A 17,393-nucleotide genomic window follows, 5' to 3' on the forward strand; every position below is an offset into this window, starting at 1 on the left:
TTAGTTATTTATTGTTTTAAGCTGTGAAGAAGTTTATTTCCTCCCGTATTAAAGGGAGGTGGCTCTGTATAACATACTATACCTGATGACGAAGTTAACCTGACTTCAACATGCATCATTTGAAAGAATAAAGATCCAGAGAACATACACCCTTGTCTTCACTGTATGGCAGTGTAAGGTTCAGCCAGGACCTTAGTCATCTCCGAGGACTCTGGGCCTCCCCTCACATAGACATGACAGTTTTCTATCAGCATACCTGTTGCTTTCTCCAGCTCCCCCTCAGGGCTTTCTGTTATGTGCTGCACATTCTCCTCAGATGATGTGGAACAAACAGTCCTGTTCAATACTTTAACAATCAATTTTAATGTTTCCTTTATACAGCGCATACATATTCACTCCAGCATCAGCATCAGGGTTGGCAATAGACATTTTCTCCTCTGTACCTGTCTTTCCCTCTCTCCCACTAAGCTCACTTCCGGGACAGACTTGATCTCCGGTCTTTCAGTATCAACTCTGCTCAGTCTTACTCCAGTAGGGGACTGTTATGAATAGGTCACCGAGGAGGATGGCAGGAATAGGCTAGGCTACCAGGAAACCAGAAAGGTTGGTAACTTAGTGGATTGCAGACCCCTAATCCTAACAACACAACTAACAGTAGCCGTGGGGCGTACCTACGATGCCCTAGACGCCTCGGCACAGCCAGAGAACTAACTAAGCCTAAAGCAAGAAAGGTGAAATCTAAACTGCACTGAAGTAGAACCCCAAAGAAATAGATAGCCCCCAAACATATATTGTCAGTGAGACAAGTTGACTCAAAAACATAGACAGAAAATAGACTGATCCCAGCAAAGAGCAAACAGATGAACGGCATACTAGGGCACACAAATCACCACATTACCAGATGGAGCTATTTATCTGAAGTATTGCGGCATATAATTCAGTCAAAAAACAGAGGTGCTTGCATGAAAAAACATGAATATTTCAATGTGAACCAAAAAACGAAGAAATATGCAGCACTCACCGATGTAGCTGAAAAACTGTGAGTCTTTATTTCACATAATTTCCATCAAATGTGTGGACATGCAGGACGTGGAGGAATGCTAGGGGAGGGAGGTGCCGGACAACGGACGTTTCGCGATTACTTGCTTCTACGCGTCCTCCACATCCTGCATGTTCTCACATTTGATGGAAATTATGTGAAATAAAGACTCACAGTTTTTCAGTTACATCGGTGAGTGCTGCATATTTCTTCTTTTTTTTCTTCACAAGAAAGTAGACTGAGCAAATAATGGGGCCCAAACTGTCTAGACCAGATAGGAAAAGAAAGACACTGTCTGCAATCACGCAAAAACCCTAAAAAATCCAACACGTCTGATGTACAAAAAACACTGAGGTCTAACAACCTCTCCCCCACTATATCAGCATTCTGGTGAAACTGGCAGCAAAGCAAAAGAGACTAATATAACAGGGGACTGAACAAAATGACACAAGCTGCAACATATGGAGCGGGGTCCAGCACAGCCCCAGCAGGGGGCACGCTGAATCCTCACAGAAAAGCAGAAAGAGCAAAACCAGATCAGATGCAAAGGATTATCAAATGAACAACTTAACTGAAAAATGCAGGATCAGGCAGGAGATAGCAAACCTCAGAATGCACAGGAAGAACTAATCACCAGCAACAACTGAGGGAAGCCTGCTCACTTATATCCTCCCAACCAATAACCCCTGATTTCCAATCGTCATCGTCAGATGACAGACTTCTATCAACCCGGCCGGATCCACTACTGGCAATAACCACCAGAGGGAGCCACAACTCAGAAGTCCAATCAAGAGAATTCACAACAGGGGACCCTCTTAACCATTTAGCCCCGGTCTCAAGAATATCCACAGATGAAATAAGCCGCCACATTCTGAGTGACCTGCCCGTACAGCTTAGTCTTCTTCTGGCAACTGCAGACCCACTAATTCTGCACTGTCAGCACTTCTCCTGGTGTTACTCCCCGATGAGATACTGGCCCGAATTCTGCATGACTAGGCTCTTGACTTTTAACGTTACGGAGCCAACAGCCCTGAGAGAGCGCTCCCGCCCAACTGATTCAAATTCCAGATGCTCCCTGGCTTAACAGCTGTTAGTCCCTCCTACTTTAACTATTTACAATCTGAGCATCTCTAACCCCATCTATTGGGCAAACTAAGGTACTACACTTTCCCTATCTATATAAAAGTGTCCAATGATAAATACATATATCAGCTACAATAAATAGACATTTACATGGCATGTACAATAAATACGAATAACGTTAAAGGGAAAGGGTACATAACATCTGACATTATATATAAATACATATATATCTGTATACTTACGGACACTCCTTTGAGTCTTTTACAGCAGTGCTCGGGAATTACCATTCTTTTTCTGTTACTTTCCATCAGTGTGTGGGACAGCGGTTGGAGCAGCAGCCCTTCATTTTTACAAGTACAAAGTTTTGCCAGGTCACAACCCAGGCAGGTGAGCATATACAAGCCTTTGCTTGCTGTGTTTTATATTAAGGGTTACACAATTGGAGCGCCGTTTCTCTCTTTCCTAACATCTCACATATCCCACAAGAAAATTCAAATGTTTTTGATTGAATTTAAAGGGAAGCTTTTATGCATCAGGAAATGCTCAAGCAACATTTTTTTCGGGTTCTTATTGAGTGGATTGGCTCCAAAGAATGCCTGAAAAAGCGCTTAGAAAATGATTGAAATACGTATCCTATTCGTTTCCATTGTTCAACCCCTGTTGATCATACACTCAGACTTTTGAGCATCTTTTAACTGCTTCAAGTTTACAAAATGGTAAGTCATTAAAAGAAGTGAGCAGGCATTTTCTGCTATGAAGCCACTCCATACTTTGCAATGGAAGGCAAAAAAAAACATGCCTAAAAGATGTTTGGGCATCTTTTTGACAATTTTGTAAGCAATTTTGGTTTATGCATTTAGAAAAAAGGACAAAAATAACATATGCAGAAAACGGTAAATACAAATGTAAACAAATTACTTCTGGGAATGTCAGCAAAACATTAGCAAAAATGCTTCAGGACAAAAAAATAGCATTTAATCAAGTGCTGTCAACCTGAAAGACTTGTTTTTTTTTCCACCTGAAAAAAACAACAACTATGTATGGACTTATCCTTAGGCATGCATTGTCAGCCTCGTCATATGATTTTCAGTGATCCCTTTATGTGTTGTTGCACTTTTTTGTAAAAAATAATGTTTAATCACAGAATTCTTCCAGTATTCATGAACCTGTACTAGTCCCAGAGTGCCATCACTTATCTCTGAATTTTACTGGTGTCACGCCCACAGGAGTGTGACTGATAAATCAGCGAGTACAGGAAGAGCAGGGAGAAGTGGCTTGTCTCCTCCTCTCTTCACAGAGATCTAGAAAAATACCAAGAAAGTAAAACATAGGAGCCCTAATTCAATAAAACTGGCTTTGTGCATGCCAGTCTTAATGAATGGGGCTGCTAAAGTAGGATGTGCGAAATTCATAAACATATCTACAAGTGCTATGTATCAGTGGCGCCCTGTGTCTTTACCGCCACAAAAGGATTAAATATGTACTGTTTTGTATGTGTTTTGTGAGCAATGGGAGTTATGCTTTCTCTGCTAGAGACCACAACACACACATACAATATACCTCACTCCCTTACTTGTCTGAAGCTTAGAGCTTTGCAGACATACCCTACCTGGGAGGGGGAGGAGCAGAGTTGTTGTTTTCAGTGAAGAAGAAGGTGAAGATGAAGGAGAGAATGGAGAATGCTCCTGGAAGCCATGACATGTGCTTCCTCCAGGAGCAAAGCTAAGAAGAATCAGGGAGTCAGCCCCTAGGCCATCCATGCTTTCAGAGCAGGGTGGTAAGCTGAGAGACTGTGTGGGTTTATACAACCAACAGCAGAGTGTTGGTTGAGAAGACTGCAGCAAACTAGGATCAGTGAAGGATTGTGCAAGAGGGAACTTGAGCTTCACACAGGATCCAAGCTGCAAGTGGCCAGAGGAGGAATACACAGTGAGTAGTGGCTATACTAGAAGCCTTGGTCCAAGAAGGGATTAGAATAGCAGGAAGCTTACACTGAGTCACAGCAGAGTGAAGGATAACTCCCATTCTGCAGAGCAGACTGTAACCTGGTGACAGTTGTAATATCTCCTCTGAACTGCACCTGAACTACAGTAAATGATAAAGTGACTTTCCTTGTCTCCTGCCTGATTACTCCATGCCTTCTACTTCCATCACAATCTTTGGGGGTCAGCCCTGGTTAGAGAGGGTTAAACATCTGCACTGCCATCACCATCTACTCCCCCAGGGATCATCTGCAGTGCCAGCTATACTACAGTCGAACACTCCAACTGGCGTCACAAATCACTACATAAACTTTATCCCTAATCAATACTCCCCTTTTACATGACTGCCTGGTTCCACGGACCGGATCACTGCCACTCTGACACATCCCTTTAAGACCACCGGCCCGGAACTGAGTATCCCACGGCCTCTAATCAGGAGCTGAAGTACATTTCTGGAGTAAGTTACATCACTAAAGTGATGTAACTTTTCCTGAATTTGATGGGCAGGGATAGCTACGCCCTCTCCCGCTCATGATTTACTCATATTGACGGAGCTATATATAGGTATTCATGTGTCCTCAGGCATCCCATCAATCATAGTGGGCTCCCTGTTTACTCTGCCTTCTGGATAGATCTTGCTTGCCATTATTGCCAGCGAGTCCTGTGCAGATGTGTCTACAATACAAGTCAGACCTAGTAGGTAGGTCCATAGCATCATGGTGTGTGCACAGTGCTGAGTAGTGTTGAGCATGCCGATACCGAAAATATCGGGTATCGGACGATATTCGCGGTATCGGAATTCCGTTACTGAGTTCCGATACTTTTTGCATATCGAATACTGGAATCGGAAGTTCCCATAATGTTATGAGCCAGTTTGATTTGATTCAGCCAATGAGGAATCCTCAGAAGTGTGGGCACATCCTATTAGGTATGTAGGCATGTTAACTAATGGCATGGCTGTGATTGGCTGCTGAAATGATGTCATGATGCACTATAAAAGCCGCCGCCGCCATTTAGGGTTCACTCTGCTGTGAATTCAGTTAGGGACAGGCTGCTGTTCAAGACTCTGAGGGACAGTTAGAGATAGCGATTTGCTATATAATATTGTGCTTTACCCAGGCTACATTATCAATCACTGTAGCTTTCTTTTGCCTTGCAGCGCTGTTCACAGCTGTCTGCAAGGTCTGTGTGAGTGCAGCTCACGCTGTAGTGTGTCCTGCAGCCACCTCTGGTTGTAGGCCGCTCAGCGTGCGTCACTGCCTCATACATATTTTTGTTTTATTGCTGCTCATTTTTCATTAATTCTCCTATTAGAGTGCATCCATCCGTATCCATCTACATTGGTTGCAAACACTATAGGAGTAGACAGCGGAGCCTTTCTGCAGCCTTTCAGTGCTAGTGCACAGTTCTCTGCACTGTTCATGGCTGTCTGTGAGGTCTCTGTGTGTGAGTGCAGCTCACGCTGTAGTGTGTTCTGCAGCCACCTCTGGTTGTAGTCCGCTCAGCGTGCGTCACTGCCTCATACATAGTCCTTTTTTTGTTTTATTGCAGCTCATTTTTCCTGATTTTTTCTCCTATTAGTGTGCTTCCATCCGTATCCATCTGCATTGGTTGGTTGCAAACACTATATAGGAGTAGATAGAGGAGCCTTTTTGCTGGCTTGTGCCCTGCAGCCACAGCCAGATTAGTATTAGCCTATTTTTTGGAGCCTCATCTATTGCATTGTAGGTTACCTTCCTGCATTGTAATAGCTCCAAAAAGTTTGTGATACTATCGCTTTCACATCTTTGGTCACATCCTTTTTGTTTTTTTGAAAAAAAACACGTAAATAAAGTTCACCAAACACTCGACTTGACAGCTGTGTAGGCCACATTAGCTCATATTAAAGTGTAGTCCACACATAAAATTAGTGTTTCTTATACCTGTTAGCAGCTGTTCAGGAATAAGCACACTAAGCCCCCCCTTTGTACTTTTCTGCCTATCTTTATCAGTCTACCAAGATGAAGACAGCAGGGAGTAAGGCACGTGGTCGTGGGCGTGGAGTTTCAGCAGGGAGAGGACATGGGGATTCTGTGCCTGCTGCGGGCACCAGTGACTCAGCATCCCTCAGTTTTACCAGGCAACAGTCCTTTATGCGCAGCTTTGTAGGACCTCGCCGTACCCCACTGCTGCAGAACGAACAAATTGAAGCCGTTGTCGGATGGATGGCAGCTAACGCATAGACTTCTATTACTTCCACATCCTCTCAGGGCCAGAGCACTGAAGAGCAACCATCTGTCTCTTCACTACCTGCCAAATTACCCAGGCAGTCCGAGAGCCCTGGGCAGGAGCCATCTCTACTTCGGTTCTCTGAATCTCTTGGCTTGGAAACAGGGGGCCAGCCAAGCAGCATTCTAGAATGTGAAGAAGAGGGAGTATGCAGTGATGCGCAACTGCTTTGTCTCTCTGAATCTGAAGAGGCGGGTGGGCCAGTGCCTATGGTCAGCACACCTCAGTACGCATCAGATGATGAGACTCAGGTGCCACTTTCTGGTGCGTACTGTGCTGGCGAGACTACCCAGGAGAAGCAGGTGTTTGAAGAGGGGAGTGTAGATGATGAGGTCCTTGACTCATCATGGCGTCAGGAACAGGAAGGTGGTGGGAGCAGCTCTGAGGAAGAGATTCCCCGAATGGCCAAAACAGGAGGGAGAGGGAGGGGGCAGACTTGGTTGCCTGTAGCCTCCACTTCGGCACCCGTTAGGAGCATTCCTCTTCCAAAACCCAAAACAGGCACTCCCAGGACTTGCAGTGCGTGGTCCTTTTTTGACACAGTTGCAGATGACATTTGCTTTGTCAAATGCAAGCTGTGTAATCAGAAAGTCAAAAGAGGGAAAAGAGTCAGCAACCTCAATACCACAAATATGTGGAAACATGTGTGGACCAAGCACGTGGTGGAATTACAAAGACACATTGAAGACATAGGCCAACCTACAGCACCACCTACCACCTCTTCAGCTCGTGTTGTAGCCTCTTCCTCCAGCTCACACACAGCTGGATCAGCTTCCTCACAGGATCTCCATGGAAGAACCTCTGGCACTGTTGTCCAGAGACCCAGTGACATTCCACCCACAGCACCACGTTTCCTGTCATCCTCACACTCCCAGACCACTCTCCAGCCATCGGTAGCACAGGCATGGTAGAAAAGGCGGCCATACTCGGCAAACCATCCCCGAGCACAGGCTCTGAATGCTGGTATTGCAAAACTACTGGCCCTTGAAATGCTCTCATTCAGGCTGGTGGAGACTGACACCTTCCGTAACTTCATGGCATTGGCAGTCCCACAATACACCGTGCCCAGCCGCTTTTATTTCAGCAGGCAAGCCGTCCCTGCCCCGCAAAAGCATGTGGAGGGAAAAATTAAACATGCACTACTAAACGCCGTCAGTAGCAAGGTCCACCTGACCACCGATGCGTGGACCAGTAACCATGGACAGGGACGATACCTTTCCCTCACTGCCCATTGGGTCAATGTTGTGGAGCCGGGTACAGATCTTGAGAGTGGCGCTGTACGTGTTCTGCCAACTCCAAGGATTGCAGGAATCCAGTCTGTACACATTGACTCCTCCTCATACTCCAGCTTCTCAGAATCAGCGCTGCAGGAGCCTGTTCCGACCGATATGAGCACTGCCGTGGCCAAACGTCAACAGGCCGTACTGAAATTAATTTCTTTGGGGAATTGAAGCCAAACAGCGCAGGAGCTCTGGAATGCCATCAAGCAGGAGAGCGACGTGTGGTTTGTGCCAGCGAATCTCCAGCCAGGCTTGGTAGTGTGTGACAATGGCCGAAATCTGGTGGCAGCTCTGGGCCTAGGCAACCTCACTCACATCCCATGTCTGGCAAATGTGCTCAACTTGGTCGTGCAGAGCTTTCTGAGGGACTATCCAGATCTTGATGCACTGCTGCACAAGGTCCGCATAGAGTGCGCTCACTTGCGGCGTTCCAGCATGGCAAGATCGCGCATTGCAGCTCTGCAGCGCCGATTCCGACTTCCGGAACATCGCATCATATGTGACATACCCACCAGGTGGAATTCAACGTTACATATGTTGGAGCGGTTGTGTGAGCAGCAGGCAGCAGTAATGGAGTACCAGCTGCATCAGGCGCAAACAAGTCGCACTGTGCGCCGGTCACACTTCAGCACCACTGAGTGGGCCTCTATGAAGGACATCTGCCATGTTTTGCGCGCCTTCGATGATTTCACGCGGATGGTGAGTGCAGATGATGCACTAGTCAGCATGACTGTCCCCCTTATCTGCCTGCTTCAAAAAACACTGCAAGCACTAAGGGAGGAGGTTTTGGAAGAGGTGGAGGATGAGGAGTCACAAATGCCATCTGCTTCTGGACAATCTGCGCAACGTGGTTCCTCACAAAGGAATAGGCAGGGGACACTTTGTGAGGAGGATGAGGAGGAGTCAATGGAGGAGGAAGATATCTCTCCAGAGGAGGGAGGTACACAATGCTCTAGTAGTCAGTATGTAGAGCGAGGGTGGGGTGATGCAGAGCAGGCAGAGATGACGCCTCAAGCAGGGGACAGCGTTTCTTGGGCAGTTGGGAGTCTGCAGCACATGGTTGATTTCATGCTGCAGTGCCTGAGAAACGCCCGCTGCATCGCCCACATTCTCAACATGGCTGATTATTGGGTGTACATCCTCCTAGATCCTCGCTACCGGGACAACTTACAAAGCCTCATAACACCGTTGAACCGGGAGCGTAAAATGCGGGAGTACCAAGACACACTGGTGCATTCCTTCATGTTCTCCATTCAACCCAAGAGCAGTGCTGCTAGTGCTTTACAAAGCAGCTCTGTGCGTCGAGGCAGTGGAGGAAGCTCTGCACAAAGAGGGAGCAGAGGCAGCGCCTCAGCACAAGGCAAGACCAGTATGGCCCAAATGTGGCAAAGATTTGTGTGCCCGCCACAAATGTCTACACCATCACATACGGCTCCAGTCAGCAGGAGGCAACGTTTCCGTCAGATGGTGACAGACTACATGTCTTGCCCTGTCAGTGTACTCCCAGAGGGCTCTTCCCCCTTCAAGTTTTGGGTCTCTAAGCTGGATACATGGCCAAAGCTTAGCCAGTATGCATTGGAGGTGCTGGATTGCCCTGCTGCTAGTGCATTATCGGAACGCGTCTTTAGTGCCGCAGGTGGTGTACTAACAGACCGTCGCACACGACTATCCTCCGATAACGTTGATGGGCTTACTTTTCTGAAAATGAACAAGGCCTGGATCTCGCCGGAATTTGCCAGTTCTCTTCCAGAATAAATAATTGGTTGGCAACAGTATCCAGGTCTCCTGTTGTGTTCATGTTTCTACCACCTGAATTGTAATCCCTGGGCTCCAACACCGCCAGTTGTTGCTCAGAAGTGCCATCTGCACAGAGAAAACACATGCTCCAGTGTTAGTGGGGTTCGGTGACGCCAGTTGCTCCCCTGCTGTGTGTCCGGCAAAGTCTCCTGCTGCCTCCACATTCAAACTACATCAGATATAAAACTTGCTCCAATTAGGCCTCAGCCTAAACCCTAATTGAACCTGGGCTCCAACACCGCCAGTTGCTGCTCAGACGTGCCGTCTGCACAGAGAAAAACACATGCTCCAATGTTAGTGGGGTTCAGTAACGCCAGCTGCTCCTCTGCTGTGTGTCCGGCAATGTCTACTGCTGCCTCCACATTCACACTACTACTGATTTCAAACTTGCGCCAATTAGGCCTCTGGCTCCACTCTGTCTCTAGTATTTACCCTGGCCTCCAACACCGCCAGTTGCTGCTCAGAAGTGCCGTCTGCACAGTCAACACTTGTTCCTGTGTTACTGGGGTTCAGTAACGTCAGCTGATCCCCTGATGTGTGTCCGGCAATGTCTCCTGTTCTGTCCACATTCCCACTTCATGGGTACCTTCTTCTACCCATCCAGGTTCCAGTACCATCAGCTGATTCTCGGCAGTGCCTTTAGCTTAGGTGCCTCCTTCTCTGTATCCGAGTTCCAGCAACGTCTGCTGGTCCTTGGTAGTGCTTTCTAGCACAGGTACCTCCTGCTTAGTAATCAGGTTCCAGCACCGTCAGCTGGTCCTCGGTAGTGCCATTGGCTCTTGTTCCTTCTGCTGCTCCTCCGGGTTCCAACACCATCTGGTCCTCGCTAGTTCCATTGGCTCTTGCAGCTTCTGCTACCCATCTGGGTTCCAGCACCGTCAGCTGGTTCTTGGCAGTGCCTTTGGCTTAGGTGCCTCCTTCTCGGTATCCAAATTCCAGCAACGTCTACTGGTCCTTGGTAGTGCTTTCTAGCACAGGTACCTCCTGCTTAGTAACCAGGTTCCAGCACCGTCAGCTGGTCCTCGGTAGTGCCATTGGCTCTTTTTCCTTCTGCTGCCCCTCCGGGTTCCAGCACTGTCAGCTGGTCCTCGATAGTGCCATTGGCTCTTGTTCCTTCTGCTACCCATCCGGGTTCCAGTACCGTCAGCTGGTTCTCGCCAGTTCCTCAGCCTTCTTGTACCTTCTGCTACATTTCCAAGTTCAAGCTTTTGGAAATGGTTTTTGGTTATCACTCTGGATTTCCCTGACGACGACCCAGAAGACGACGACCCTGAAGACCACCCCGAAGATGACGACGACCACGAAAACGATGACCCTGAAGACGAAGACCCAGAAGACCACCCGAAGAAGACCAAAAAGATGACCCTGAAGAAGATGACCAAGAGGACAAAGAACATGAAGACAACCACCAAGATACAGAACAACAAGAGACAGAAGACCAAGAAGCAGAAGACCAAGAAGCAGAAGAACAAAAAGCAGAAGAACAAAAAGCAGAAGAACAAAAAGCAGAAGAACATTAGGCATAAGACTAAAAATCAGAGCAAAAGATATTATCTAAATTATAAGCAGAAGAAGACTAAGCAGTGTATGGGGGTGAGTCCGTTCCTCCTCGTGGTGCCCCTGGAAAATGCCTGCTGCTGCAGGCCAAATTGAACGCAGACAAATCCTGTTGTAAATCTTTTGTGATGGGCAGAACGGAAGGTGTAATCTTCAAACTTTTATAGATAACAACTACAGGAATGCCTGTCACAAATAAGAATATGATGATGAAGAAGAAGAATAGGAAGAAGATGAAGAAGTAGAATATGAAGAAGAATAATAGTTGAATAAGAAGAATATGAAGAATGTAAAAAAAAAGAATAATAGGAAGAAGGTGAAGAAGAAGAAGAAGATGAATAAGGTGAAGAAGAAGTTGATGAAAAAGATGCTGCTGCTGAGGATCATGAAGGAGAAAGTGTGGGAGAAGTAAAAAAGAAGGTGAAGAGCATGGAAGTAGTGAAACATACATATCTGACAAAATATAAAAAAGGTTAACATAGTCAATATCTTTGTAACTCCGAACGTCTTTAAAAAATTTTTTATTCCTGCTATTCCATTTGATTGGGCTAAACCTCTATGCCTTTAATGTCTCCTCCACCTCCCCCAATACATTCTACATTATTATTATTTGTTTTTCTTCATGTAGAATTAACCTACAAGGAAAGAAAGGGGTTTTTTTAATTTCCGATATTTCTGTCCCATTGACTTGCATTGGTTTCCGGTATCGGAATCGGCGATATCCGATACTTTTTGGGTATCGGTCCGATCCAATCCGATCCGATATTTCACAGTGTAGTAGAAGCAACAAGGCACTCTTCAAATAAATGGTAGCAGGTGCACAAGTAGGGTCTCCTGCCCACGTAGCAATATAACAGAACTTGGCACTCAACGCACTAAACGCCTGGCGTCCTCTATTACAGCGGGCACACCGCGCGTTTCCTGGCAGCCCTTACTACAGCGGACATACCGCAAGTCATATGGACTAGAGGGATCAGCGCCATAAAAAAGCGACTGAGGTCGCTATACCAAGCGCATTACCTCTCCTTATATTGACTAAATTCAGAGAGGTTCTGATGAAGATCCATTATCGGATCGAAAACGTTCAACACATATAATCTGGATGGAAATAAAACTAAAGATTTACTCTATCTACTGAGTGCCAAGTTCTTTTATACCGACATTTCACAATATCGCATGGTATCGCTCAACACTAGTGGTGAGCATAGCTTTTGATTTTGCACATTTTTTTTTGTGTTGTTTACAGACAACCTATTATGTGTTGATGTTATAGTTTCCATTCTTATGGTTAGAAGAAGTAAATAGCAAGGAAATTATTACTATTATACCTTTACCCAGTATATCCTAATTAAAAATCTTATTTATAACTTACAATGCCTCCAAAACACCAGCAAAATAGATCAAAGATGCTCAACGGGCCAAAAGACTTTTAAAGTCTTGCGGGTTCTCTTGTGCTGTCCGCTGCCTTCTCATCAAATGTGACTTCATCTGAAACTTAAGCTCTACAAATGACCTTTAATTACAGATGTAGAGACAACCTGAATAAAAAGGTGTGTTTTATTAGTTCATTTTCTAAATACTGTCCAAACGCCTTCAATATCTTGTTCCCGGGTGTTCTTTGGGAACACAGCTATGCCTCCTGATAGCCTGACTTCCCTAATATATACAGGCGCCTCTTACAAAATCAAAATATTACCAAAAAGTTAATTTATTTCAGTTCTTCACTACAAAAAGTGAAACTCATATATTATATAAAGTCATTACAAACAGAGTGATCTATTTCAAGTGTTTATTCGTGTTAATGTTGATGATTATGGCTTAAAGTCAATGAAGACCCAAAAGTCATAATCTCAGTAAATTAGAATACTTTATAACACCAGCTTGAAAAATGATTTTAAAATCCAAAATGTTGGCCTACTGAAATGTAGGCTCAGTAAATGCACTCAATACTTGGTCAGGGCTCCTTTTGCATCAATTGATAGCAGCCTTCAGCTAGTCTGCATTGTTGGGTCTGGTGTCTCTCATCTTCCTCTTGACAATACCCCATAGATTCTCTGTGAGGTTAAAGTTAGGCAAGTTTGCTGGCCAATCAAGCACAGTGACACTGTTTGGCAGAGTGGACAGGTGCCAAGTCCTGCTGGAGAATGAAATTTCCATCTACAAGAAGCTTGTCTGCAGAGGGAAGCATGAAGTGTTCTAAAATTTCCTGGAAGATGGCTGCGCTGACTTTGGTCTTGATAAAACACAGTGGACCTACACCACCAGATGACATGGCTCCCCAAACCATCACTGATTGTAGAAACTTCACACTAGACCTCAAGCAGCTTGGATTGTGTTCCTCTCCACTCTTCCTCCAAACTCTGGGACCTTGATTTCAAAATGAAATGCAAAATTTACTTTCATCTGAAAACAACACCTTTGACCACTGAGCAACAGCCCAGTTCTTTTTCTCCTTGGCCCAGGTCAGAAGCTTCTGGTGTTTTCTATTAGTCATAAGTAGCTTGACACAAGGAATGAGACACTTGTAGCCTATGTCCTGGATGCAGCTGTGTGTGATGGCTCTGGAAGCAATAACTCCAGTAGCAGTCCACTCCTTGTGAATCTCCACCAAATTTTTGAATGGCCTTTTCTTAACAATCCTTTCAAGGCTGTGGTTATTCTGGTTGCTTGTGCACATTTTTCTACCACACTTTTTCCTTCCACTCAAATTTCCATTAATATGCTTGGATACAGCACTCTGTGATCAGCCAGCTTCTTTAGCAATGAACTTTTGTGGCTTACCCTCCTTGTGGAGTGTGTCAATGACTGCCTTCTGGACATTGTCAAGTCAGCAGTCTTCCCCATGATTGTGGAGCCTACTGAAACAGACTAAGGGATCTTTTTAAATGCGTTGGAAGCCTTTACAGGTGTTTTTTGTTAATTATTCTAATTTACTGAGATAATTACTTTTGGGTTTTCAGTGGCTGTAAGCCATAATCATCAACATTAACTGTAATTAACACTTAAAATAGATCACTTTCTTTGTAATGATTCTATATAATATGAGTTTCACTTTTTGTTTTGAAGAACTGAAATACACTGTGTGCAGAATTATTAGGCAAATGAGTATTTTGATCATATCATCCTTTTTATACATGTTGTCCTACTGCAAGCTGTATAGGCTTGAAAGCCAGCTGGCAATTATGTAAATCAGGTGATTTGCATCTCTGCAATGAGGAGGGGTGTGGTCTAATGACATCATCACCCTATATAAGGTATGCTTAATTATTAGGCAACTTCCCTTCCTTTGACAAAATGGGTCAGAAGAAAGATTTGACGGACTCTGAAAAGTCAAAAATTGTGAGATGTCTTGCAGAGGGATGCAGCAGTCTTGAAATTATCAAACTTTTGAAGCGTGATCCCCGAACAATCAAGCGTTTCATGGCAAATAGCCAACAGGGTCACAAGAAGCGTGTTGATAAAAAAGGCGCAAAATAACTGCCCATGAATTGAGGAAAATCAAGCATGAAGCTGCCAAGATGCCATTTGCCACCAGTTTTGCCATATTTCAGAGCTGCAACGTTACTGGAGTATCAAAAAGCACAAGGTGTGCCATACTCAGGGACATGGCCAAGGTAAGGTAGACTGAAAAATGACCACCTTTGAACAAGAAACATAAGATAAAACGTCAAGACTGGGCCAAGAAATATCTTAAGACTGATTTATCTAAGGTTTTATGGACTGATGAAATGAGAGTGACTCTTGATGGGCCAGATGGATGGGCCTGAGGCTGGATCAGTAAAGGGCAGAGAGCTCCACTCCAACTCAGACGCCAGCAAGGTGGAGGTGGGGTACTGGTATGGACTGGTATCATCAAAGATGAACTTGTGGGACCTTTTCGGGTTGAAGATGGAGTGAAGCTCAACTCCCAGAACTACTGCCAGTTTCTGGAAGACACCTTCTTCAAGCAGTGGTACAAGAAGAAGTCGATATCGTTCAAGAAAAACATGAGTTTCATGCAAGACAATGCTCCATCACATGCATCCAAATACTCCACAGCGTGGCTGCCCAGTAAAGGTCTAAAAGAAGAAAAAATATCCCTTTTCCCTTTCCCTATGTCTATTAATATTTGAAAAACCTTAATAAAAATTATTGGAAAATAAAAGAAGAAAAAATAATGACATGGCCCCCTTGTTCACCTGATCAGAACCCAATAGAGAACCTGTGGTCCCTCATAAAATGTGAGATCTACAAGGAGGGAAAACAGTACACCTCTCAGAACATTGTCTGGGAGGCTGTGGTGGCTGCTGCATGCAATGTTGATCATAAACAGATCAAGCAACTGACAGAATCTATGGATGGAAGGCTTTTAAGTGTCATCGTAAAGAAAGGTGGCTATATTGGTCACTGATTTTTTTTTTTTTTGTTTGTTTTTGAATGCCAGAAATGTTTATTTCTAAATTTTGTGTTGTTACGGTATATTGGTTTACCTGGTGAAAATACACAAGTGAGATAGGTATATATTTGGTTTTTATTAAGTTGCCTAATAATTCTGCACAGTAATCATTACCTGACAAAACAGATATCCTCCTAAGATAGCCAAATCTAAAGAAAACCCACTCCAACTTCCAAAAATATTAAGCTTTGATATTTATGAGTCTTTTGGGTTGATTGAGAACATAGTTGTTGTTCAATAATAAAAAGAATCCTCTCAAATACAAATTGCCTAATAATTCTGCACGCAGTGTAAATTAACTTTTTGATGATATTCTAGTTTTGTGAAAAGCACCTGTATGTAGCCCTATTATGCCTGAGTGAGCATTAAATTTCAGTAGGGAGAGGGAAGCAAAGGACCACTTGCACTGCCCAATGCTTAGTATTAGGCAACATTCACACATTCAGTGTTTGGTCAGCTTTTTTTACCTCAGTATATGACATGACATATTATACTTCATGTTAGTGGTAAAATTTCTTCGATATAACTTGCGTTTATTTATGAAAAAAATGGAAATTTGGCAAAAATTTGGAAAATTTGGCAATTTTCAAACTTTTAATTATTGTGCCCTTAAATCACAGAGTTATGTCACATAAAATAGTTCATAAATAACGTTTCCCACTTATCTACTTTACATCAGCACAATTTTGGAAACATGATTTTTTTGTTAGAAAGTTAGAAAGGTTAAAATTTGACCAGCGATTTCTAATTTTTTCAACAAAATTTAAAAAACTATTTTTTAGGAACCACATCACATTTGAAGTTACTTTGAGGGGCCTATATGACAGAAAATACCCAAAAGTGACACCATTCTAATTTCTGCACACTTCAAGATGTTCAAAACCACATTCAAGAAGTTTATTAACCCTTCAGTTGCTTCACGAGAACTGAAGAAATGTGGAAGGAAAAAATGAGCATTTAACTTTTTTTTACAAAAATGTTCTTTAGACCCAAACTTTTTTATTTTCACAATGGTAGCAAGATAAAATGGACCACAAACTTTGTTGTGCAAATGCTCCTGAGTAAGCCAATACCCAATATGTGGGGGAAATCCTCTGTTTGGGCACATGGCAAAGCTCGGAACTGAAGGAGCACCGTTTGACTTTTTGAGCGCAAAACTAGCTGTTATCGAGAGTGGATGCCATGTCGCGTTAGGAGAGTCACTGTTGTGCCGAAACTGCAAAAACCCACCACAAGTGACCACATTTTGGAAACCACACCCCTCAACGATTTTATCCAGGGGTATAGTGAGCATTTAAAACCCACAATGGCGACACAGAATTTTATAACATTAAATTGACATATTGAATATGTCATCATTAGTGTTGAGTGCAAGTGCTGTCTACTCCAGTTTGCTTCGGGTGCTCATGTGGCACCCCTGAGGGTCCAGTCACCACAGAGGTACTGCACCTCATCCAGAGATGTGGTATTCCACCATCAGGTAAGGAGGGAGCACCACCTAGGACTCCTAACACTTGCACTCAACACACACCAGGCTGACCAGGAAAGGGTGTTAGGGGGACAGTGGGGAATGGTAGAGAAGGGAGGAGCTTAGGAAGTGGGGTGATTGAGGACATCCAATCAGTGACAGTGAGGTGACAGTTAGTGGGAGGAGTTGGTTGAGGTAGAAAGATCATTCTGGAAAGATCCAGTCAGTTGGTGACCGGACAGCGGAGGAGCAGGACTGACGTGGAGAGTGGAGGAGTGAGTAGGGAAACATCTATAAAGAAGGAAGCTCCTAGGAGAATAGAAGGGGTCCTTGAGGCACGGATAGTGCAGAAAGCTATCCATGGGGCCCATATCCAGACATGGATGACCAGGTCACAATGAGGGAGCCGGCCATTAAGACTAGTGGAGAAGAACAAACGAGACTCAGCTAGCAAGCGGGAGGCTGAGGTCACTTCAAGTGCCTC

This window comes from Dendrobates tinctorius, unplaced genomic scaffold, assembly GCF_039654945.1.
Source record: "Dendrobates tinctorius isolate UK_male_01 unplaced genomic scaffold, ASM3965494v1 ptg000007l, whole genome shotgun sequence".
NCBI lineage: Eukaryota > Metazoa > Chordata > Amphibia > Anura > Dendrobatidae > Dendrobates > Dendrobates tinctorius.